We start from the raw sequence: 27253 nt of genomic DNA on the forward strand, positions 1-27253 counted from the left end.
TCTTTCTTTAAGAGGAGATTTAATCGTTTGGGCATGCCCTCAAAACTATGTGGTAACTTAATCCAAATAATTTTTCCTCATTTTCCCTTTGAAAACCCTTTGTCAACTCATACATTAAAAACCAGGAGAGGTATCAGGCTATGAACTGTTTTTCTGGTCAAACAGCAGCCCAGGATTAAGTTTTATCCAAGGGGTTTGGAAATCTCAAGAACTTCACCATATTTCTGCTACTGATGAGCATATTTTGTGAGTAAATCAGAAATAAAACCACCATGAGTCCATTCAAACTCAAACTTTTCTCCACATTTTAGAGGATTATTATTGGCCCTATTAATTCTATGTTCTCTACTAAACAGGAAGTGCAGTCTCAAAAAGTGAGTACCAAAATCATTTAATCTTGCATTACACTCAGCACTTTGGTTCCCCCACCAGGATTATTTTTCTTCTTCATCTTTTCTTTTTCTCAGCTTGTGGTACCGTTTCACTTMAGACTTACAASCAATATTTTTCCATAGACCATCTGYACAACCTRKTGYGCAGCAGTGACACCCATGACCCACACAGCAACGATCTGAACCACGCAGAGTCTCCTCACTCCTGCCAGACCAGAGACACAGAGTGATGGTCTCAAAATTCTGGATATCCTTCATTTATATGTGCCCGAAAAGCCGCTGCCATGTGTGCTTTACAGACAAGCAATGGCAATTTCGAGGATCACAGATGGCTACCAAGGAGACACGATAACTTTTGCATGACCGTGTGTCCAACACCCCACATGATTTGCAAATGAAAAACAAGCAAACCAGTTATTGCTGCTTACAAACAGTTGTACCTGAGATATGATATGTAATCTGTAACCAGCAAGACAGGTAAGTTTACCATCTCCAAACAGCAGGAAGCACAAAAAAAAAAAAAAAAAAAAAAGGAGAGGGGGAGGCACTTTATTGGAGGGGGCAGTTTCCTTAATGACTGTTTTCATGTCTAAAAAGCACCCAAATGATGAGAGAATTATGCAGTTTAGCTAAGCAGTTTAAAAAATTCCTGTCCCAGAGGTTATTTCTGCCATGGGCATCCTTGTGAGCATCCCTGACATCCATGTGTGTAAATCTGATTGAAACAGGACAGGTATAAATCACCTCCAGGAGAGGTGTAACCTGCCCAGGCTCACTGGGCCCTGCAATGGGCTGCCAGGGTTCCCCCGGGAGCTATGCGGGCACCCAGGTAAGGGCTGTAACCTCCTGAGCTCACTTATCCAGGAAGCAAAACCAGGATTAAACCCAGCACCATGGAAGGAGCAGCCCCAGGCACAACCCCGGGTGCAGACCAGCCCTCCCACACACACGGGTGACAGGAGAGCGGGAGAGGAACATCTCCTCCTTCCCTCTCTCCTTCCCTTCCCTTGCCCTCTCCTTCCTTGTCATCCAAGGGGACTCATTTCACTGCTAGCAGACCTTGAGGAGGCACAAGGTGGGCCTCAGTGCAGGAATCGTGTTCCTGAAGAGGGAAAGGGCCTGCAGGAGGGCTGGGCACCAAGGCCACACGTGTCACTTGCCTCCTGCCCAGTGCGTTGTTGGAAGACTTCCAGCCGAACCAGTGTTTATCCTTCCCCAGCTCACCCCTGTAAAGCACAACATGAAGTCACTGATACCGGTACTTCGTGCAACGCAAGCTCCAGCAAAGCGTGCTGCAGCTCAACCAGGCCAAGATAACATAAGCACTTGCTTGCAAGCATTTGGGAACTTAATAGCTGATTAATTAACTATAAATAAGACCACAATTGCATACACATTTATAATTAAAAGGATTGTGACTACCAAAACCCGCGGACAGTACACACTGGTTGATGCAAGAGCCTTCCTTTTTGCTTTATATGGGACTATCACCAGCCACTTTCCCACTGAAAATTTTCCAGCCTCCTCCATTGCACCAAGGCAATTCTTGCTTCACCTTTGCTGCTGCCAGAATTAATCCTGGAGCAAAGCAGACCTGGAGCTGCCAGCAGGATGTCTGCTGGAGATCACTGGTGAGCCTCGATTAGAGAGGCTGGCACATCTGCAAACCCTCAGCAGACCCAAAGCCCCTTGCTTAGGGAGGCTCTAATTTGCCAAATTTTATCTCAAAGATCCCTGGGCTCTGGGAAGCGACAAGTGCTCTGCGGTTACAGTGAAGCGAACAAAATTCTTTGACGCCCAACACCAGAAAATATCTCTTGTTTACTATTTAATATATTAGCATCAATTATGTGCATAAATACTGTTTAGGCTTTTGAACACAAGGTTTAATACAACTTCTTTGGAAAGATCTATTGAAAAAAATYGCATAAGCTTTTCCTAATTTTTTTTTCTTTTTTTTTGGAAGACCACATCACTGACATAAAGGATCCAACATATGGCTCCCGTTAGCTCTGACTGATGCTTGTTTCAAGCAGCTTTCTTTTGAAATCAAATTACTATCCTTGACTTTCAAATGTTTGTGTTCCCAATTAAAACAAAACTAGAGTCCGGAAAGCAAAGCAGTTTTCACCAGTTGACTGTATGTTTTGTTTAAACACCATATTTTATACATATATATATAAATATATATATATTTCAATTGTTTCTGCAGTCTTTCCAGACTTTTCTTCACAGATTTTTTTCTTAAAGTTTTCTATACATTTTTTAAAGAGGAATTTAACTTTCAGATTGAATGGAATATTTCCTCATTTTTACCATGGCAATTCATAGTGCTAAAATAATTATTATTACTTACAAAAACCATTAAGTAGCAAACAAAACAAATGCTTATCTCTTGCACAGCACCTTTTTTTTCAGTGGAGTTCAAAGAACTTTGGAAAACTGGGCTACCATCGCTATCCTTAACATATAGACGGCTCTGCTCTAGAAAAGAAGCAACCTAGAAGTCAAGTTTCCTGTGTCATAAAGATCTCATTGAGATTTTTTTTTTAATAAAGACTTATAAGTAGAACCAATTCAATACAGTTATTGTGAAGGAAAATGAAGGAAATTACTTCCACGTTGTTTCACAGTGCACAGCCACATTTTATTGGAATTTTTATATGTTATTTCCTTGAACATAGGGAAGAGACGCTCTGATTATGCTCCGCAAACACAGCAACCCCAAATCCTCGTTCTCTTCTCCATTCTGTCACTCAACACTTTTTTAACCTTTCGTCTCCTATAAATGATGACAAACTTAAATCATGATTTTTAGCCTGGTATCTGAAGGAAATGGGGCTTGTGCAAACACAGTCTTTGTATATGCTTCTGTCTTTCTTTTCCTCATCCTTGATTAACTTTTGAACCTCCTCCCTTAAGCTGAGAGAGGGCAGATACCTCAAAGATACAAGATTTGTTACAARCTTTGTGAAAACAGGCATCTGGACGTAAGAAAGCAGAGCTACCAGTCCCTGCACTGAAGGAAGAAACCAGAGAGGTTGTGTCTTACYAGACAATAGAGACTCTACAACAACGAGTGTTTGCTAGGCATAGTCCAACTGCAGCGAGCTTAGGGCACTGCCACGTTCTAGTTGCAATAAGAGGACCCAGTCCAGAAGACTAGTTAAAGGAATAYCAGGTATCACTAGTTTTACTGCTTACACCGTGTTATTCAGGAAAAATCAAACTCTACTTCTGTAAGTTCATGGCACTGCATGATTACAGCCATGGTTACAACAGAAATCCCCTATGTACATTTTCATGCCAACAGCCTGTTATGCTCAACGTAAAATTATGATTTCACTCTGGGATGAAGTACAGGCAGCTTGTTTGGTGTAATGGAGAAGGCTCCTCTTCAAACAAAAGAGAGCTAACAAAAACAAAATTACCACTAAGGGTCAAAAAGGGGCTCTTCGACATAGAATATTTTCTYATTTTCAAAAAAACTCAAATGAAAAACCATTTCCATGAGAGGCATATTTTTAGAATGACTGAAAGGGTAGGCAGATGTTGAAGTTACACATCTGGCACAACGTCCCTTTTCCCTTACCCCCAACACAGGTGAATCACCCTAAACACAGAACACTTAAACTGATGCAGCAAAAAAAAATCTTTCGTAATTCATAACAGTGATATATAATTGCTATTTTAAGTCAATGTTTTCATCTGATTAAAAAACAGAGGAGAAGAGGAAGCACATGAAGATATCTGTGGTATTGCCCAGATCACTCTGCAATACCTTGGCTCCACATTAGCATACTAATAGAGAAAGGGACATGTTTTACTGGCCAAATCTGAAATACAGCAAACGAGAAAGTGTGCTGCTTGTATASCTCCAGCCAAGCACAATTTTCAGCCATGGCTAAACACTCCCTTTAAATCACATTTCCTGGCATACTTTACAAACAACGCTGCGAGTTCTGTTTACTGGACTATTACATATATCAGAAACACGGTAACATAAARAACAAAATGCATTAAAGATTTGACCATTTATTCACATTTAAGAGCAGCCTATGACCAGGATTCCTTTCATTATAAAACAAAACAATCCCCGCACCTCTGATCAGTTTTGCAGAACAACCGTACAGCCTTGAACGGTTTGAGAAGTGCAGTAACATGCACTATCTTACCAACAAGCTTTTCTGCACCTCTGAAAGACATGCACAATAAGAACGTACCTTCACCTGCAGATACAGGCCACGAACCCCGGAAAATCGCGACTGCTCCAATTCTGACCAGCCCGAAGGAAACACAGCAGTCTTAAAAACAACCAGCCATACAGCAAATAGTTGCCTTTGAAAATGCTTGAGATAATTGTCGAGAGCTTCAATACTAGATTTTGCTCCAGCTATGGAAATTGATCCTTATAATCATTTGGACTCAGCAAAAAACATGACCATCAAAAACATGACTTCTGGAAGGAGTTGCTAAACCGCCCATAGTCACCAGATCTGTCTTACATGGCTTCATCCCATGTACTTGCTGTGACTTTTATTTCCTTTTCTTTGTTCACATCCTGTGGCCAGCTGTCTCCTGATCCAAAGTGATATCCCAGCACCAGTTAAGACTATGATCATAAGAAGTTTCTGCTGGAGCATGGAACTATCCCAGAAAGGATTCAGTTGGGGAGATACTGATGACATCCTGGGAGGTGGGAGGGTAGGATTTTTTTTTTTAATATATTGTGCACCTTAGAATGTTTACCCTCAAAAAATATTTTTCAAATGTATATTTTAATAAACGACAATGTTTACATTCCTGGCACACAATATGTTAAAAAAGGGGGACTTACCTGAACCCCTATGGGGTGGTTCCATGCCCCAGCACAGTATCCAGAGTAGCTGGGAGGTAACAACAGCCTGCCTATTGGGGCTTTATATCACTGTGGAAGCTGGCTGGCTGCAGCAGAGATCAGTGCCACAGGACCTGAAAGAAGGAAAACAAAGCATGCTTTTAGGCAGTAATATGCTGAATGCCCACCTCTTAGAGCAGGAAATAGWGGCTTTGACAAAAAAAATAGAAGATAAAGCAATACCTATGCAGATCCTCTGCAAGGCACCTAAATCTCACACAATAAGAGAAACAAACGGTTAAGGAATGACAGGGAAGGTGGAGGCAGAGAATCTAAAGGGCACTACAAATATAACTCCCACGCAGTGTTTTGAAAACATCTCTCTCCTTTTGCCCTATTTTCACGGAACAGCTGGAATCCCACGCTAATACCACCCCGTATTCCGAAGGCACTCACAGTCGCAGCAAAGCACCTCTCCACTGCAATGCCTCAGGATTCTGCAGTGTCACTCCTCTTCTGCCTGGTTCTCTGCAAAGTGAAGTCATAGGAATGGCTCAGCCAACCTGACTTCTCACTACCCTGCCCAGAATCCTTTGTGAACTGAAATGAGTCATCGCTCCGCGAAAATCTACACTGTGATGTTCCAGGTTCCTCCGTGCGTCTGCACTGGCTTCTTTGTCTTTGAAACGGAGTGCCTCTGCTCCTGGAACGGTGCCCAGCTGYACCGGGCAGGATAACAAGCCAGCCTCCTCGTTAAGTGGACAGAAAAGCTATTTACATGCATTAGCAAAGAGAAGTTAAAGCTTCGACCTCCAGTCACGAGCAAAAAAATCACCTCTAACAAATCTTGATTTAACATGCCACCCCACCCACCATTTCCACAAAAGCAGATGCACACACATGCACACACACACACAGACTCAGACAGCAACACTTTCTTAAATTATTCACTATTTAACTCAACACTTACCAGCTTTTACTCTACTGATAAGGAAAAAAAAGATTAACTCTCCTTTGTCAGTCTCGGAGAACGCTGCAGACCTGCACATAAGAGACAGCCCTACTGTACGCTGGCTCAAAGTTGTGCTGCTGCAAACTATTTATCAAAAAAAAAAAAAAAAAATTAAAAGCAGTGGACAAGTTCTTGCAAGCTCATTTTTTTTTCATCATCTCATTCACTATTTGGGCTTGCAACAAAGCGAGCCCTGAAACCATGCCAGGCAGAAAATGTCAAACTGCTCCAAGTGCCGAGAGCCAGCAGAGCTGCTCCAGCTTCTCTGCTGCTCTGACAAAGGAGGTAATGTTCAGAACGAGGTCACTGTGTCAAGATCTCACCCTCAACGCTGCATTTTTGTTTGCTTGGGCAGTACATGGTAAGTTAAAGCACCAGAAAAACAGGGAATAAATGACAGGGAGAGGGTATGACAAGAGACACAAGCAGACGTAAGGCTGGGTTTTGGAGAAACATTTTCAGKTAATTTTACAAGAAAAGCATTTAGAACCACCTTTACCCTATGAAAAAACCATATCTAGTCATGATCTGTCATGAAGACAAGATTGATGGCCAGAAAGCGAGGGATAAACAAAAAGCAGTGCTGAGGCAGCGCTATTCAATGGCTATTCTCAGCACACTGAAGTATTCTGAAGTGCAGCAGGCACCCAGGTCCATGAAGCCCCATAACAGCGTATTTCCGGACGCCCCTGCGCCGCAGAGCGCCCCTTTAGGCCAGGTTTTTACCGACACAAGCACAGCAGGGCGAGGACTTTGAGCAGGGCGCTGAACACGGGCCGGTCGGCCACCCCACGCRGCCTCGCCGCCACCGCCTCACGGGGAGGGCCACAGCAGCCAAGGCCAGGCCAAGCGCTCCGAGAGCAGAAACGGCTCATCTACACACGGAACAAACACCTCGTTTTCGTTTCCTGGCCTACGCCAGTACAGTCAAGCCACGCTGTAACCGGGCTAATTTTCAGCGGTAAGGTCAACTATCTGCTTCGCCACACCTCTAGCTATACAGCAGCCAAGGCCTTCGCGTTAAAGTTGAGGCTCTGCTCCGTGCACAGTCACCAATTTCTGCCTTCCTCAGAAAGCCTCAGTCCAGGAAATCTTAGTACAGCATTAAGAGGGTTTTGCCTACTCAAGGGCTATGGGATCAGCCACAAACTTTGATGAATCCAGCTCGGTGCTTAGGTGGCCCAGGATCCTCCTGCAGAAACTTKGCTTGCCTGCTAAGCCCTCACCACCTTTAGAGCAACAAAAACCATCCTGAGAAGAAAATCTGTGGGCTGAAAAGGGCAGCACAGCGGGCACCTGCTGCAACAGAAAAGCAAGCAGCACTCCAAGCTGCTCCCCTTGCACCAGCCAGCATGCAGAAATGTTCACACACACACGCACCAGTTCTTGCAAGTGCATGCCACTATTGCAGAAGCTAAAGTGCAGGCACAAGSACAAAGCTAAAAGCAGGAGTCTTGTAGTAGGAAGCATTAAATATATCTGGAATATATTAATATATCTGGAATGCACTGAGCGTGTAGATGTGTTGCAGCACGCTTGCACTCGAGCTCACCGCTTCAGAGCACAGATATTACGTAGCCCTTTAATCAGTGTTAAGAAAGAAGTGCCAGATACCTCAAGCATGAGGGGAAATAAAAGGGCAAGGGAAGAAAAGGATCACAAGCTCTACAGAAAAGCATTTAAAAGCACTGAAGCTGATGGATAAACCTGAATAAAGCAGAATAAGAAAAAGCAGACATAAACTGATGCTTGTATTTCTTTAGGAATTCTGTTCTTACTAAAAATTTTGAAATATTGCCTAATAATGATTAACTGGCAGTACACTACTGAACTCCACTTGGCTTACCTGAACAAATCTCTTAGTCTTTTAAGAACTCATTTAAGAAAGCACAAGAGAATATGATTAGGTTAGGTTATTAATGCAGCAATATCCAAACAAGTAATGCCCTGGCTTCGTGTTAATATTGTCCAGGAATTTAAATACTCTTTTTTCCCTTCCTGCTGCTTACACTCCAATGCATTTGCATGGGATAGCCTTCAGATCTCATCTTACCAGCGTGAAGGAACTCTGATGGGTTTGTTTCTTCTATTCCTGTTATCTTTCTAAAGGATTTCTCCACATTTATGCTTTTTTTTTTCCTCTAAATAGAGGATCAACCAGATCCTTTTTTCTAAAAAGAGGATCAACCAGAATTTTGCTCCACATTCTAGTGATCTAGATAGATCTAGATCATTCTAGTGATTTAGATAGATCTATCTAGTGATCTAGATAGATCTTTCTCAAGTCTGTGTCAGATTCAAGGAAATTTTAATTTATTTTTATTGTAAATACCTGCTTAATATATAATAAGAATGAAAATTGCCTTTTTCAGAGTTGTGCTTCCTAAGCTGGTAACACACAGTCATCCAACAACTGAATAATACATTCCAAATATCATTTATCTGTTCTTTGCAATTGATGAATTTGAATAAAAAATACCTGAGCTTGACTCCTAAGAACATAAACTTGTCTGTTGTAATTTAACAGTTTATTTTGTGGATACGAGTCTGCTCTTCTAATTTGAAATCCATTTTTTTAAGCATCTCCAGTTCACCACACCCTGAAAAGAGTCACAGAAACTAAAATGGAAAACAAGTAATATTTAAAATCTTACCTAACACAGGAAAAGAAAGAAAACCCAGTGCCACACTCGGTAAAAGCATTTAAATGAGCCCGCTAGTCTTAACAGAAAAAAATAAAACAATCCACAGAATAAATAAATAAATAAACACCCAACAGCCAAAACAATTATCTTTTCAGATAGGATAACAAAGGCTCCTTTAGACAGGGGATTGAGATATTAAATATCTCAATCACACAGAAGAATTCCTTTACATTCTGTAGCTATGGCTGGGGACTGAGGGGAGATTTTTCATAGACAGCTGTTATTATTAAGGTAATTAAATTAATGTTGAAACAACAGTGTCAGCAACCTCAAAAAGAAAAAAAAAAAGATGGAAGCACTAAAAAAAAATCAGGCACTAGAGAAGATTAGGCAAGAGACACAGTGAGCACGTGATAAACAAAAGCAACAAAACAACTGCAAGGAAGGTTTTCCTTTGGGGTGGGAATTTTACAAAAGGCCCTTGCAGACACTCTGCTTTCCACACGTATCACGGCTGTTGAAACCTAGTGCTCTGTGTGAGCCACGGGCCCTGGCTCCCCAAGCTGTTTCCCCAAGCTGAGCCAGACCCGGCTCTGCGCGCGGCCGGGGATGCTGCAGCGAGAGGCAAAGCGGGAGAGTCGGCAGCTAAAATTCCTCCGGGGTGACGAGTGACCTGGCGTGATTAGCGGTGGGACCCGACAACACCGGGCACCCGCTCCCAATCAGGCTGATTGCTGCAGCCACGCAAGCGTTTTCCCCTCAAAGCCCGTGCTGCAGCGGGTACCGCTTCTCAAACAAATAGTGATGACTGGTGGATAACTTCAGTTTAAAATAGGAGCCTGCAACACTGAACACAAGTCCCAGGGTACTGCGGCAGCCTTTAACAGCCCAGTTTTTCCTGGCTAGGAGAGGACTGATGAAAAGGCCAGGCATGGAGTCAATTAAAATAGTGCCAAAGTGGTTTTAAAAAAGAAAAGGTTAGACACTCCAAAGACTTAGCAGTTGAGGGTTTATTGGGTCATTCTTTTTCCYTGCGGTAGAAAGCACAGTTTTCATTTTGGCTGAAATAGATTCAAGAAGAAAACACAAGAGATACTTGAATGCTTAGGAAATCAACATATCTGGCAGCCTAACACACCACACAGCTAGGCCAGCATGTTCTGCCTGTATGTTCTACCTAAAAGATGCCGAGGTCTCTGTGTCCCACAGAGTCTCGCAACACATTCAYGCTCCTCCCGTGGGCTCCACCAATGCAGAGGATCCATGGCAAGGATCAAACGCCCGAGCCGAACAGGTCACCAGCTCACCTCAACCTCGGGTCCTTCATGCTGGTCAAGCATCCCGAAGGAAGGACTCAAAAATGAGGAGCACACAGACCAGGGCTCAACACTGTTCCTTAAGAGGAAACGTCCTTGTTCTAGACAGAGAGCAGCTCCCTTCTGAGATCCTCAAGGAATGGCACAATTCTACCTGTCCTCCAAGCAGCAGGATGCAGCAGTGCAGAGCTGCTCCCCAGAGCAAGCAGCAGTACCTGGCAGCAGGAGCTTCCACAGTTTAACCGCCATCTAGATTAAATGCTTTTCCTCCTGCCCATTTCATATGTTTTTTGCTTCTTAATTTTATTAGGCACTCATTTTATTATGGGAAACAGTAAACCACAATCTTCAACAGGCATTTCATTACCATAAGAGTAACACACTCTTCCCTCCTGCTCTTTGTTTTTTAAAAATTTCAGGAATCTGAAGATCTCTCTGCTCATGAGCTATAGAACTAAATATGGCATTCCAAACAATACTGACATAATCAGTTTTGTGACATACATGACTTCTCACATATCCCCTAACTTACAGAGTAATGTGTTTACAGCTTTGCTCACCACCACCCACTCCTTGCAGCCTGCTCACCACTCCGACCCAGCGATGCGCAGATCATACTCCTAAAAAAGCAATGAACCTGATGCATTCAAGGGTGATTTTTTTTAGGGAAATTGCATTGACTTACGCTATGTTTCCGACATCACTATTTTGCAAAATTACTCAGCTGTTTTACTCTGATGTTGCTTCTTCCTGAAGTCCTTCCTGGCAGTCTTAATGAAACTAAACASAGGGTTAGTCCTTCATAATCCATTCCATCTTCTATATTAAAAACCAAACAATTGGCATTGACCCTTGCTGCACAGACTATGGGTAACCCCCTCCTGTGACCAGAATGGGCCTTTCCTCCTCCTCCTCTGCAGTCTAAACTGGGCTTGGCAAGACCTCTGTCCTGGACCTTCGTCAAGCACTACTGCATTTATAGGGCAGGAGCATGGAACAGTCCTTGTGCTCCCTGAACGTCACTATGACCCAGTTCTCTGAAAGATGAGAGTGCATAAAAATAGTTCAGTTTGGGAAGACCTAACTTCGGGTATGGACTAGATTTCTGCAATACCAATGATGATCTCAACTCACTAACTTGAAGTAACCCAAAAGGCTGGGAAAAGGAAATGCTTGGGGTGATTTCTTAAAGCACAAGTTTGGCAAATACCCATTTGGGTACCAGGAGAAAAAGCACACATAACAAGATTTTGAGATCAAAGCGCAAGAAATATATAAATCCAAGCTCTGAGTAAGTACATTTTATGCCACAGCAGTTTCTTAACACACATTAAACCAATGAAAAAAAAGTATTCCTGTCATTCCTTATTTTGGACCATAAGTAAAAAAAGGGCTTACAGCTACTGCCGTATTCTTTCAGTGGGCYGTACCCACGGGCAGCACTTCAACTCACCCAGGCCTTCTGTGCCCAAGGGCACCTGACTCCTGTTTAGGAGGGTAAAAAGTGTCTGTGTCACAGGCCAAGCCTGACAAGGCTCTGTGCTTCAAAAGCGCTTCTGAGCAGCAGCAAACCCTGCACCATCACAGTGGCGATGGGGACGGGGCATGTCCCTGTCCTCCTCCTCACCTGGCCGCTCCAGCCCTCGGAAGCTCCCACTTGGGATGAAGGGAGCAGCCTTGGGGGCATCTTTAAAAACCTCTTCCACTTTTCTTTGCTGTTTGTGTGGCCATTAAAWAGTTTAAAGAACCCAGGCTGTGAGGACTGAAATACGAGTGGCAGCAGATTAGACACACAMACAAAATCAATATTACAGAGGAAAAAAAAAAAGATGTAGAAAAGTTAACTGGGCCAAAACTGCTCGAAAAGAGCTGACTTTTTGTTTGTCTTCTAAAACAGGCAATGCAGCACATGCGACGCGAGTGACGAGAAAGCTTGTTAAAAGAACCCACATGTTTACGAGGGCAAAAAGGAAGCGGGAATAACGAACAGGGAAGCAAGGAGGCTGCAAGGAGGCTGGGGCGAGGAGGCTGGGGCAAGCCTGGGCCTCGTGGAGCGAGCGTGGCCGCGGGGGCCGAGCGCGGGGCGCCGCGAGGGGCGCACGGGAGGCGGCTGCCGGCAGGGCCGCATGCGCCCGGCGCTCGCCTTTGTTCGGCGCCAGGCCGGGCTCCGGGAGCACAGCGGCGGCAACGCTCGCCGCAAGGAAAAGCCTGGGAGAGCAAGTGCATCCCGTGCCGCAGGCCCACGGGAGGCAGCATCGCCCGGAGCCACGGCCTCCGGCGGCTTTGAGCGAGCTCTGCCAGGRCCTGCACGGGCAGGGTAGCTAGAGAGAAACATTCGGCCTCTTCTGCAAAGGGTCGCCCCTTGTAAGGCTACTCACAAAGCTAGTGGAGGGGTGGGAGCTCCAGGACAAAAGGGAGCGGGGAATGAATTAGGAGCGTGCATGCTAATAAGCATGTGGTATCACTGCACCGAGAGCGCCAGCGAGCGGCTTGGACGGTCTGAACTGGACACGTGGAAGTGCTTAACTGCATCATCAGCACCGCTGCCTTTAGAAGCGTGCTGCTCTGCTGCTGCTCTAGCTGCAGCTCGGCCAAGCAGAAATGCACACGTAGTTTCACAGGAAGAAGGGCTAATTCAAAAGAAGCTGAAAGGGCCCCGCTTCCCAGAGCACACCCTGCGAGCCACGCGTGCTCCTCAAAGCCTCTGCACTAGCACTGCTCTCTTTTTCCCCTCCCATTTGAATTGTGGTAATTTCTTGTAATGGCAGTGCACTGCAGATCCATTTATTTTATGCAGCACGTAATTTGGCATCCCCCCACACACGGTTTGGGGAACCTCCAGGCTGCAGAGATATGATGTAAACTGCCCTCTAGGCTTTGGTCTACAGAGAAACATTTACCTCCAGCATTACCCTTGTGAAACTTTATTCTCCACTATTCACGATTAAGAGTGGGTTTTGCTGATTTAGGTTACACAGTTCACAAAAGCTATCCATCAGGCCTGTTGTACAGGTATAATCCTGATAAGTTTCTTTGTGTGAACGAGACTTATCCCACACAAAAAACACAGAACGATACAAAAAGAATCCTCATTAGTAAAAACAGAATACTAATTTTATTAGARGCAAGAAATCATACCCTCCCCAGTGTGCTCCAACTGCAAATACAAAACAAAGGAATTACTGTTCTCATTTACCAATATTTTATCTTGGGTTCTGACAACTTAATCTTTTAAGAATACGCAACTACTGACATTTAAAGTTGCAAGTAAGTTCTGTTGCTCTGAAAACTTCCTGTTAAGATCAAAGGCAGAGATATTAAAAGAGCCAAGTCTACTTCCTATTGCCATATGTTTCTTCTAATACCCACAGCCTCATTTTCAAAACTAATGTACATTTGCACTACCCTTTATCTCCATTGAGGGCTGCTGTATTCTTAGTGCTTCTGCAAATCAGTTACTTAGGAGCCTAATTTTAGGCACTAATTTCTGGATTCTTGTATAGAAGTTCCAACTTGAATGTCAGCAGAATCCATGTACTTAAGCTACTTGGGAGCATTATTTATGCATCTTCCCTCATACTTGAATTTATAAACAATAACTCAAGAGTCTACTTTATAAAACTTTGAATATGTGATTTATATCCCTGTGCCTTAGAGAAACTTTTTTTCAGGGAAATTTCTTTCAGGGAAAGATACTGTTTACAAGAAAAGCTTTTGTTTTGACAAAATTCTGAAGGTGATCAAAAAAAAAGAGAGACGGGAGGTACAGAGTAAGAAATTGTTGGGTTTAAATAAAATAATTCTGCTCTTCAGCATGTTCTCCCCACTAGACCTTTGGGGAGTGAGGATGAGAAAGCCCTGCACAACCCACAGTGCTGTTTTCCTCCCTGTGACACAACCCCTTCCAAGGCTGGACGCAGCCGCACRCGCTCCGAGCGCCGCGGCCACCTCCTGCACGGCCTCTGCAGGAGCATCTTCCCCGGGCACTGTGCCTCGGAAAGCCAAAGGGGCAGGAATGGCACCCTGCTCCGGGCGCCCGTGAAGTCACCGTGCTGCCGCGTGGGATCACGGCGTCTTCCACAGCAACAGAGCGTGAGGTCGGCACCGCCAAGGGATTAGCGGGAACGTGGGATTAGGGGAAATAAGAAGCCGGTCTGTCCGGAAGATGGGTTTTGTTTCAAATAACAGGATTTAAGGAAACCACGGGAAATAAATGGGTTGGTAAATTGTCTTTGTCTGAAGCATCCTCCTTTTTCAATATTGTAAAAATAAGATGCTGCTTTCTCCAACGGTTCCCTATTAGCTCAGGGACCTGATGGCTGTTTCCCGAACCCTGGGAAACACAGGGTCCCAACCCTGAAACAACCTTCCCRTCTTCCAAATCCTCGGCCATTCGACTCTGCAAGTGCTGACAGTCAGACCACTCTCCTCAAACTGTCTCCTGGCTCCTTTATTYAGGCATCCAGAGCTGACAGGAACTACCAGGAGGTGACTGGAAAACATGATCAGAAAGGAACAGGAAGTCTGAAAACACCTTGCCCCAACACATCTGACTGTGAGGGCAAGAATTTGTGCAGACGATTCTAAATTAGGCGCCTGCGTTCCTAAAAAAGGCTGAAAAGGCATTACAGCACTTTAAATTCCTGATTACTTGACTCAGTCTTCCCTGGAGAATGTGCTTGCAGAGACAGGAATCCTTATTTCTGAGATAATAACAAAATCCTTGCAGGAGTCAACTTCATTGCACCTCCAGTGGCTTGTTTTTTTCAACAATAACAGGTTGTTCCCCAGTAAACACCCTATTTAAAAGCCAGAACGTGTTTGAAACTCTTCTGAAACTTGTGCATCCCTGTGTCCCTCTTCTAAAACCTGTGCATCCCTGTGTCCCTGCCCGGAGCAGCCAAGAGAAGCGGGAACGGAACCGCCTGACAACCGCTTCTGGGCCCCTTCACTGGTTGCTGGGATTTCCAGGAACTATCCAGAGGCACAAACAAGGGGGGAATTTGATTTCAGCTTTTAAACGGGGCCTTATTCTGATGCTAGAGTAAAAGGGGTGATGATACCCGTCAAGAAAACGCCCATGCTATTGACAGAAGCCCCGTGTCCCACGCACGCTTCCACATGTAATCCCTCTTCCCATGTTTTTGCAGTYGCTCCCCACTCCGGTACCACCTGTGCCTAAATTCGCCTGTCCGGGACGGCCTCGGATCTGAAGATGCCAGCGCAGCAGTTCTGCACAGCCTGCTCTGCGGTGCGCAAACCGCTGCAGGCGCCAAGCAGATCCCCGGCGCTCCGAGCGGGAAGGAGCCGCCGTCGCCCTCGGCTCCCGGCCCGCCGCCATCCCGGCATGCCCTGCGCGCGGCCCTGCCGCCATGGCAACGCATCCCTGACGACGGCTGCGCATCCGGCCTGGCACTGGCGGATACCGGCCTGTCCGCTCTGCGACGGCAGATAATGGCACAGGCCCAAATCCAAGATTAGGTACCTGGAGAAACCAGAACACCTCCAGAATTAAACCAGAACAGTTGCACTAACTCAGCCCGCTCTCTCCCTCAAAAKCCCTAAATCTTTAAGTATTTTATATGGCTTTTTAACAGGCCAATTTTCCATCTTTTGGAAGGGAAATTGCTCTCTCCTTTGAATGTGGGAGCTCCCAAACCAGCAACCAGCACACAAGCTGGAAGCAACGTGCTGCGGAGCCTCTGTTGGTGCAGCTTATGAAAGGATGCCCGAGGATACAGCCTCAAAAAACACCAAAAGCAGCACGAGAATTTGCCTGTAAACTCTTCCTGGGCCTGGCTCACTCGAAAGCAGTGGAAATGTCTTGTTTGAGCAATGGGAAAGAGATGAGAAGGAAAGGCAGCGGAGTCGCTGTCACTGAGCAATGGTGCTAGCAGCCCCCCACCTCCAGCCACACATGGAAAACACACACATTACATGAGATTCTTGGCACATCCCCTTATATTAAATAAACAGGAAGAATGGGAAAAAAAAAAATCCCTCAAACCTCTAAAGCTCCTGCTTCCCTATGCCCGGCAGCACAAGGCCCAAGAGCTGGTTGCATGTTTGGGGYAAAAGCTACAAATTGAGGCTGGTCAAAGGTTCTTCAAAAATGCCCACCATCAAACCACATCCACAGCAGTTCTCTTGCCCACACTGATTTCCCATAGTGTTTTTCTGTCTTATCTGGCACTTATGAGACCTTTAGAAGGCCGGCAACCTTTTCCCCATGAACGTCCATGACTTCCCCGGTTGCGTACGAGGAAACAGTTCGTTCCTRGGTGACACCAGCAGCGTCTCACATTTTACGAGATCTGAAAGGAGACAGGCCCTGCCCCGAGGAGTTCACAGCCTGGTTCAGACACGGCCAGCGTGCTCCAGATACCATCTGTGAGGCCACAGAGCCATGGGATCACTTCTTCCTTGCAACCTGCAGCTTTGCATACTTGTCATTTACTTCTATTTAAAAGACTCCTTAGAGAAAAAAAAAAAAAAAAAATAAATTTAAAAATTTTTTAATTTTTATTTTTTCCCCACAAAAAACACTCAAAAAAAAAAAAAAAAAAAAAAAAAAAAAAAAAAACATAATGATTTTATCAGTTTTAGTATTTGGCTTTGGGACCAGCCAAGAATCCCCAGTTATTAAACATTCACGATTCTTTTCTTACCTTAAGTGCCGGAGGAGGCAAACAAGAGAGGACACAGTGACTGACAACTGCTTACAGCTAAACTAGCAACTGCTCAACCAAACGGCACAATCCACGCAAGAAGTGCCACAACTGTTAGCCTGAAGATGATGAATACACCTGCAATCCAAAAGTGTAATTTCTACCAGCATGTCTTGCATTGCCTTTAAAGGAAATAAAGAAAGAGCTGGTGCTCTTGTATTTCAGCAGTACCTGAATGGGAAGGACCTCTTAGCATTCCCAATGCACTCTCTGCTGCTGGAAGCCTGGAATGATGTAACTGCTGCCTCTGCATAAAGGATTTACCAGGCACTGGAATTCTGGGCGTTTGCTGGAGGCTCGCAGGATGTTTTTGTTCTTTTCTCCTTTGCTGCTAAAAAGGGAAGATTATGGCACCACTTGAGCTGGGCTAAGCACTTAATTTGTTCCAACTTCCTACCTCTCAGCTGCAGGTGCAAAAATGTCAACTCGAGCTGAATTAACAAATGATTATCAAGCAAATTAGTTATGGCAAGCACCAAATTTGAGGCCCTGCACCGAACAGGGGCAGCTCCAGGATGAGTTCCTCAAAAGAGCACGCGCTCAATTCTTCCAGCCGCTGGGGAAAGCTTCGTGACGGGTTGAGCACACCACAGTCCTGCAGACTCACCGTCAGGATTGCCTACTGGCACCAGGAAAACAGCATCAACACAAAACAAAGGGTGGTATCAAGGACATACAGCCATATAACCCATATCTTGTGCCTTCAATGCTGTGACTGTGGCTGGATGAAATGTGCCTGGGCTGGTTTTACGCTGCTCACACGGGACAACTCACCAGTTACTCAAAGAGCTCCTGCTGCAGAGTTTGCAGGGCCTGTGCTGAGCGCTCTGGAGCTGGCTCTGCTCTCTCTGCACAGACTGAAGGCAGCCCCGCAGACGTTCACGTTCAGCACGTCCTTGTCACACGCTTGGCCCACTTAGATTTTTGTGCTATTTTGAAATTTAAGCAGCCGGAAACACTACCTCCTAGTCYGTGCAAAACGCTCTCTCCTATGACAGAAAATTTCTATAGGAAATTGGGATTATACAGGTAATAAATAAACATACATGTCTGTATTGCCCTTGAAACATGGCCTGTAAGAGAACACAGAAATCATGTCATAGGCACACATCAGAAATGATATATTCTTATCTGCATCATGAAAGTGCACTGCAGTATGGCCACATACCCCCCAAAACAGAGGCAGTATTGATCACCCTCAAAGCAAGTCCACGTGACAGCCAGAAATTTTCAAAGGAGGGTTGAAAAAGCAGAATAAATTCCATTACTTTTTAGGTCTAGAAAGACCTAGGTTTAGGTCTATCAGCACTAATTTTATCAATAGAGGGCAACTTCTGCAAAAGCTCCCTGGGGTGGACAAGCACAGCGTGTCTTATCCGACAGACAACTGACACCAGAATAAAATAAAGCTGCATRCTTGGACTAAACAAGGACATAAGCAGCAAGCACGCTTTCCAAGAACTTGTTTAAAAATAGTGCTTTCTGTCAGTAATGGCATGCTTCCATTTCCAGCAGTAGTAACAAATACTCGTTAAAAACCTATCACCAGCATTAATTGAATTTCCCAAGGAATATGGTCTATTAGACATCAGATACCAAACACTCTAGTAGAAAATAATAAACTATATGAAGAAGAAAAGTCACATTCCTGCATTTTTCTGCCCTCTTCTGGAATTATTGCCCCAAAATGCAGAAGGCCACATACAGCCAGAAAGAATGGTTTCATGGGAACAATGTCTTGCTACAGAACACAGCTCTTCTGAAAATAAATTGTAGCCTAAAATCACATTGATACTGTAAAATAATTATTTTGGAAAGGTGGAGAATAATTTTGACAAATGTCAAAACATCCTTTTACGGTATTCCTCAATAAAATAATTCTGTTTCTCCCTTCAAAATAATTTGCTTTTAGGTAAAGCAATATTTTAAACATTTAAACAGTCAAATCTGAAACAAACAAGTTGATTCCACTGGAATATTTCATTTGATCCAGAACTACTGGGTTTGGATGTTTTTCCCATGTGAAACTGTTTCAAATCAGAAAACAATTTCCTTAGAATCTCAAAGAGCTCCACAAAACAGAGCCTAGACAACCATATGTAAGGCTTAAGTTTTACAACGTGGGTTTCAAYGTATGTCCTAACAAGAATACCCAGCATCATACATTTCCTCATGCGAAACTGAGGAGTYAAACATGTTAGCTCCAATGAAAATCTGCATTCAGCCTGAGCAAGATTTGTACCTGAAGCGCTTCTGTGGCCTTGTTTATATCGAGATCCCTGTTCTATTAATTTACCCTGTGACTGCGCTGCTCTCACTCACATTGGCTTGTATGTGGTGACATATATATGTAGAATTTGCAGCAGAAGAGCAGCAAGAGCATTGCATCAGCAAGAGCATTGCATCAGCCCAACTACCTGCAGCCCCCTCACTGCAGCACACAAGGACATCTCTCGTTTCTCTAATTAACATCCATCTTCCCAGCCTCGTAAACTCTCTTCTTCTCTGCCAAAACAGAAATCATGAGGACTCTGATTTGTTTATTTTCACTGTGACCAGAAAGAAAGATCCTTAAGAAGAACAGTGGAAATAACTAAAAAATATTCTTATAAACTTAATGAAGCCACTTGCCCTGAGAACCCACTTGTGTGGAAAATGTTTAAACTGTTCCATTTAAAAAAAGAAAAAGGAAAAAAAAAAGAAGTCCTAGGGGAGCTTTTAGAGCTATATACAAAACGGTTTCATGCAGATTGAGGGCATTAAGCACTTCATGCATGGAGGACAAGAAAAAAAAATCCTGAAGAACTGTTCCAAAAAGAAAGCAGGAATATTTTAAGTCTGAGACAGATCTCATACATCACACTCACAGAGAAAACAAACTGAGAAGAAACCAAAAGGAAACAGCTGATAAGCTACAGAATGGATTATTTCCAAGGGCTCGCTTAGTCAGTATCTAATGTATATGACTGTCATGATAATTTTTCTTCTAATTTAAAATGTAAACCTTAAACAGAAGAACTCATTTTGCACTCCCTAAGTTTACCACTCCTTATGCCAGGCAATGCATTAAGGCAGAACAGAGTAAAGATCCAAGGAAGACGGAGCTGAAGGAGACTGTTACCACATGTCACCCCTACAACAGTACTGATTCAGSAAAGGGAAAATTCAGGCAGGAAATCAGATGAAGACTCCTAACCATGAGAGCAGGAGGGTGAGSGAACAGCTTGCTAGGAGCAGCAGTAGGGGCCAAACTTCAACTGAATCTTAAAAAGGATCTTGAGTTGATTTTTGAAAACAGTTATAATACTCATTTACTTGCAGCAGCAAAATATTGGCCTTTAAGACCCCCAGAGCARATTTATCCAGACCCAGCTCCCTACCAGAAGACAGCTGTGGGAAAGGCATTAGCTGAAAAGGCATCTGAACACCTGGAATGCAGGCTACGGAGGAGCAGCATGAAGACAAATGCCTGAAGGGCAGCAGGACTGTTTTGGAAATGTTCATTTTAATTTCAGATCTTGATCCTAATTGACAAAGAGAAGCCCTGAGCAAAGGAACTGGGAGGGCAATATTGTCTGGAACACAACCTCATCCTGCCCACTTTGCGAACCGAAGGCAGCTCAGAGGGGCATCCCGARGCGCAACAGCCCAGGACTGCTGCTGGAAGAACTCAATCCCATTGGAAGAACATGGAGCTGGCAGGGTTTTTCAGCTCACATTGGGATTGGGTACGAGGCTATGGATTAAGTAATTTGTGCAAGTGARGCTGGACTCTCCAAGCAGCAACCTTGCTCCTTGGGAAGACGACCTGGAGTGTCTAAAGAATTACTGTTGTAGGAAGGGACGTGCCAGCCCTCAGTTTGTTCCTAATTGGATGTTTAAGGCATCAGATGGATTTCTAGAAAGAAGCAAGCCATACTAACCAAATATTCCACTGTGCCAATTCCCGATATGTACAAAAATAACCTCCAAAGATCACTTAAAAAAACCTCCAAGATCACTTAAAAATCCTCTATACACTGGCTTCAAGTCCAACAGCACTCTTAAAGCACATCTATCTTAATGGCTATCATTTTTCTGCTTCTAGTGAATGCATAAAACAGTAATAAAACATATTGCGAAGAGAGAACCTAACACATTCTTGAAACATGGGCATCCTCTTCAGGTATTTGCTTCTCACTAGATGCTTCTCTGTGTGATCTTATGTCTGACCTCAGCTGGCAAGAATACTGATTATCTGTCATTCTAGTGTCACTCCTATTGGGATGCTGATCCTTACTAGTATTATTTACCATTTCTTATTTACTATTTATTACTCACATATATATAAGAAAGCCCTGTGAATCTCTTACTGCTCCTCATAAAGCCAATGCTCCTCATAAAGCTGGTCACCCAGCACCATCTGCTTTCAGTAAAGGCTCAGGGAAGTTAAATGCTGAGCTCTCACGAAGTCCTTGGTTGAAGCCAGACAGCCTCATCAGAAAAGGACCCCACATCTTGGGAGTTCATTTTGTGCTGCCTACTATTTACGAACAGAAAGGATGTCCACAAAACTGCATGGTGAAAGTCAGAAAGTCATTTAAAATGTGTTTCTAATTATGCTTGAATGGGAGAAGCTGCTTGTGGAGTTGTCCACCAAGCAATTCCCATTTGCTAAAGCCATTACCCTGGCTCTCCGCTTACTACGCCTGCACCTCTTCAAAAATCAAAAGGACAAAAGCTCTTTAAATGGTCTGATGTGACAAAAGCCAGTCCCAAAGCACTGATCTAAAGCGTACTTGACAACGCACTTAAACCTCTCATCCCAGTTCCTTTCCTCCTCAAATAAACTTCCCGGACTCATTCAAAACGCAAGTGCATTAAAGTTACAGACATAGAAGTTTCCAGCTCTCCTGAGAAGATAATGAATCAAAAAGGTAACTCTGGGCTTTCCAGAGGACTCTCGGTTGCTGCTTCAGTGCTTTTGCGTTCAGCCTCTCCCTATCCCGATCCCGGCATGTTCTGCTGGAGAACACACAGGGAGATCAGACAGGCTTTGCCCAGATCCAGGAGGGAGATAAAGAGCAGGGTGATTAGAAGTGTTCTCTGCCACTCTTGAAAGGATGGGGGAGGCAYGAGGAGGCCGGGGCGAGGGCTGCTGAGGGGAAGCAAAAGCCAGCATAGATGATATAATGTGAAAGGGGAAATACTGCTCCAGAATGAGAAAGAAGATGAAGAGGAGGGGAAAAAGGAGAGATCTAAAGAGTTATGGAGACAAGAGAGGCAAACTAGCAGCTTCTGAATTCCTGCGAGAACAGCCATCTAAAGCATTAGGGAAAAGGATGTAATTAAAAAAATATTTWAAAAAAATAGATTTAAAGGAGAAAATGAGGGCTATATATCTATATTGAAAGGGGGGRTGCGGTTTGCAACAGACATTTGTGTTATGTTACCCATTAAGGAGCAGGGCAGGGCTCCCTCAGGAGGCTGCAAGGTGTCCCAAAGGAACCCCAGATTCCCACTGAGCCTCCAGCCAGCACGAGGAGCACAAACACTGATTTCTAAGAATGCTCTCAAATTATTCAAGTCATGAGGAATCCGCAGCCACTGAATGCCACTCAGCACTTCTGACTGGGAGAGGATGGGTGACCAAAGAAGATGGATTTTTAAGCAGGCTACAGCAAGGAATGGGTTGAGTTTAGTGTAGGACAAAAGCCCAAATACCTCCCAGGCAACATCTCCCTCATTTTATTCCCATGACTTGCTAACCAAGAGGGATTCCTAAGAACTTTGTTTCTTGGCTCTGTTTCCCCACTTTCAGGACATAATTACGGTTCAAAGTGAAGAAAAAAGGGGAACCAGCTCTGCGTCAGCAATTAGCTCAACACCCTGTTAACATCTACCTACTCCAGGCATGTCTGACCTGAGAACTCCTCATGAAGAAGAAACTTCTTCAAGGCAGTTTATGAGACCTGGGCAGATTAATTTTCCAGTGGTTGCCTCAATACGTTACCAATCCCCTCCATTTCTTTGTGTACATTCACTCTGCAGGAAACCAATAAAACCTCCTGTGAATAGATAACCATGCCTTACACTTGAGCTCCATGAAGCCTATCCTCCTAGTTTCAGGGCCTGTATCCCCAGCAGATGGGGAGCCCAAACAGAAGTGAGAAACCTTTTCTTCCCATGTATTAGGAGATCCTTCAGTTTATCTATAAAACGTGACACAGGTGAGTACAAGCAGCAGGAACAATCTCTAAGCTTTAAGTTTTCCTTCTTTCAGCCGTTTGACTTGTTAACAAATCGGGTTACAGCTTCACAATCTATGCACGTGGGTAATTAGAAAAGGAGAAGACAGAAGTTGCAGTCACAGCTTGTAACGAGATCCCAAAGTTCCTTAAAATCCCACAAACCAGAATCACCTGGCTCCATGCTCCATGGAGCCATGACAGCACGTGCACACCGTTCCCTAGCTGCGTTCCCAAGCCATGTGGAGGAGCAGGAACACGGTCCCCTGCATTTCCATGTTTCTACCTTTCCCCAGCCTCCGTGGTGACAGGCACCAAGCCTGTAAACCACCAGCTTCTCAACCACTGAACCTGGCCTTGAAGATGGCGTGGAGAGCTCCACCGGCCACGGCAACGAGGGGCTATCTCTTTCTTATTACCATTTTTCTCCATTTATATACACAGACATAAACATACACCCATGCATTTTCTTTTCAGTGGACAAAGACTGAATGACAGAWCAATAAGAATCACTTTTCTCTTATTCTTGTTGGTTTTTCAAACAAAAATCAATGYACTATGTATATAGATTTGAGGGGTTGCTTTTGTTTTTTGTTGCTCTACTGCAAAAAGGGAATAAAAACTCCCAGAGGACCRTATATCCCAAATTCACATGTACAGCCTCCCTTTTAAACTACATTGAATATTCTGGTCTCACCTTCCTTGCTGCACTATTATTTCACTAATAGATTTTACTGGCAGCATAAAATGCAGCAGAATGCTTCATTCTGCATATATTTTGCATCTCCTTCTCTTACCCATTAGCTACACTGTTTAGATCCTAAGTCTCCAAGGCAGTTGCTAGCTGCTATTTTCTGTGCTCAGCACAACGGCCACCCACCCCTTAGGCACAACTGCAGCACAAATAAACAACCAGCATCTCGTCTTCTGCTGCACACCACGCATGAAGGAGTGAAAACAGAGCCCAGTCCTGAATCCCTGGGCACGAGCAGTCTACAGCAAGACAGAGGGTTGGGTTGGCTGGGATGCAGAAGGGTCAAGGCAAAGATTTACCCAGCAGAGGTCATACTAAGCCTGAATTTCACTATCTTTATTGGTTATCAGAAACTGTCTCCAAGTTCTTCTGTCCATATCTTTTTGTCCAAAAACCAAGCAACTTTGAGCAGCTGGTCCAAGGAGGTGGAGACTATCTCTTTTACCTAAAATGCAAAGACAACTTTACATTTGGATGGTATCTGTAGGTTACTACAAGAAATKCTTTAATAGAATAAAGGCTTAAGCTCACTGGCCAGAATATCCTCTATAAAAGACCAAGACAAAATGAATATCTGGTTAYATTTGAAGATTACAGAATTATCCTTGGGGAAAAGAGTGTTAACATATTACTTCAGTGAAACATGAATGAAAATTGTTGTAAAAGAATCAACAAAACATTGTACTTGATGTCCAAGAATATATCCGTTGATTTTTGCTCAAAGAAAGAGACAGGGCTGCAATCCTTGTAAGGGGATTCACACTGGCTGTGCTCACGGGGAACTCACGAACGGTCTCTGAAGGTTGGGGAGGCATCTGTCCACACATTCAAACAGTAATGCCACATGGGATCATCCCACAGCACAAAGAGCAAAAGACAGACAGTAAATATTTAAAGCGAGACTCAGAAAGATAACGTAAGCTTGCATAATGCATTCATATAGATGACAAAGAATCTGCATATGCTCCTGCAGCTTTCACTTAAAAATCAAAAATACCTATGAAATCTAACAAAGCAAATAGAGTGTCCAAAACCATGTATAYAAAAAAGCAAACAAACAAACAAAAAAACAGAAAGTGCTCAACCAGAAATGGAAAAACTTATGTGTCTATGGGTAGTATATACATACACATGACAATGCATGCAGACTTGCTGAATAGGCTTGAGCAAGCAATGAAGACTTCAGCACAGGTAAACTGTTCTGTGTCATTTCTTATGACAGCTAATACTCGAATATCCACAGAGAAAAGCTAATTAGGCCCTGAACATTATTTAAATAAAAAGGTTTGACAAAGCATCCAAGGCTAAGCATAGAGAGCTGCAATAACTGCATTTTCTCAGGGGAAAACTTTAGATTCATTACACAGCCAAGAAAGCAAACTGCCTGAAGTTCGGGTTGGTGGAAAGGAGTTGTTTCTGTTTAAAATGTCTAAATTACAAAAAAAAAAGTAGACTTTGTTTCAGTGTTTGCAGGGTTTCATGCTGCAGCAGAGACATCCAGCACATCAGGATATGCTTTTTTTCCTCTCTTTGCTGCTTACCCAGAGGCGCCCAAGCCTGGCAAAGGTGACTTTGAGTCCCCCTTAGTTCTCCCCACCGTGACCTGCTCTGTTCTCTCTCGGTGGATTTGGTTACAGGAATATATTCTCTTTTTCTCTCCCTGCCCAGGGCTTGTCCACAGGCCTCAAAAAGCACCCTGAAGGTTGCTTTCTGCATATCTGCACCGAGGAAATCTCCTGCCCAGGCTTTTACCTGCCCCGCTGCTCCTCTTGCTGCAAGCCAAGGCACCACATCYAGTCTAGGTGTTCTCCAAGACTTTATGTACAGCGCAAGTAGAACTGTGTTGCATTCTTACTGTATTGATATCTATACCTCCTACCATATTGATATCTATACCTTGACTTAGGGTTGCTTGCAAGTGTTGGCTGTACACACAGTTGAAAAGAAAACGAGCCACTTAAGGGAGTTGTGAACCTTAATGCAGAGCTCCAAGACCACCGCCACACTGCCAACAGGACACAGAAACAGCYTGATCCACACAACACGTTCAGAAAGCTTGCAGCCTTGAGTAAGAAAGAAAAACGTCACRTAAAAGAAACCACAGGGATGCTAAAGAGTTCTTTTCTAAACCACCCCACACTGYACCTGCTTTCTTTAGCATGCAGTTCCTGCAGACATGGAAGTAACCACATGAAATCCTAGAGATAACTAAAAGACATTATATTCATTAGTCCAGCAACAGTTTGAACTGGGGATGAAATGAAATGCAAAGTAACCCATGGAGGGACTCGTAAATACTACTGCTTCCTTTTATATATCTCTTCTACTAGCAGAAGTTAATTACAGAGACCGAAAAAGCCAGGGCAGCCTCCCTTGCGACCTGTATCCCATCTATGAAAGCTTGGGATGAAGTCGAATGGGAGAGATGATCCAAGCTCTGCAAACAAGACGGACACCACCGCTCCCCAGAGCCAGTCCGTTCAGCTGGGCATCCCGCATCCAACTTTCCCTCTGTCTGGAATGCCAGCCACCCTTGCTGCAGCTCCCGGCTGGCAAATAACCACATGGAATAACCACAAGATGGCATTTCCAACTGCTGAAAGGCGCCCAAGGTCTTCTAGCAGAGAGGAGGAGGAAACTAGTTGGGCTTTTTCACTCTAACTGCTTCACTGCTATCGAATACACTTTTCATATCACATAAATAGTGCAATGAGAAGTTCTTTGATGGAAGCAAAATATCTTTCAACACCAAACACGTAACAAAAGTCCCGTGGAAGCAACTTGGTACTTGGTGGCAATGTGYGCAGCTATCCCAGCATAGCTTCGGCTTCGCTTTGCCAACCAGTGGGAGCTGCCTCCCTATGTCCTGCCCTTTCAGCAGGGAATTCATGGCCCTGCTGCTCTCACCACTTTCTCTTCTTCCTCCCTGCTCTTTCTGACAGCTCTTGTTAGAAACTACCAAAACATAAGCTTGATGCAGAAGACTGAATTAGCTCACTAACAACATATACGAAGGCAATCATCAAGYATGCTTCAGTAAATTAAATTTACAACAGTAATAAAATAATGAGAACCAGTCTTCTGAGCACATCTGCAGTCTGGTACTAGTTATGCTATGCAGGCCCAGCTAACTCAAATTCAGTTCCACGTCAGGAGGCAAACTGGAAAGGATTTGGGAGCAGCTTCTTTCCAACCCTTTTGCTTTGTTCATTCCTGATCAAGCCACTGCTAATGTTCCCTCAGGTTCCATGAGCTGGAYGCTCCAATATGTAGCTGCTGAATCCAAGAGCAGTTTGCACAAACTAGCTGGGGCCACTGGAGTTAGGGACACTGCAGTGTGGG

The 27253-nt window shown here is 44.1% G+C and overlaps 1 protein-coding gene across 1 annotated transcript in view; it reads right to left on the reverse strand.

Moving 5' to 3' along the window:
* STOX2 (storkhead box 2) overlaps nt 1-27253 on the reverse strand; it is a 67813-nt gene that overhangs the window by 22575 nt on the left and 17985 nt on the right. The window lies entirely within an intron of this gene.

This window comes from Nothoprocta perdicaria, unplaced genomic scaffold (genome assembly GCF_003342845.1).
Source record: "Nothoprocta perdicaria isolate Ctin4 unplaced genomic scaffold, notPer1 scaffold_13, whole genome shotgun sequence".
Lineage (NCBI taxonomy): Eukaryota > Metazoa > Chordata > Aves > Tinamiformes > Tinamidae > Nothoprocta > Nothoprocta perdicaria.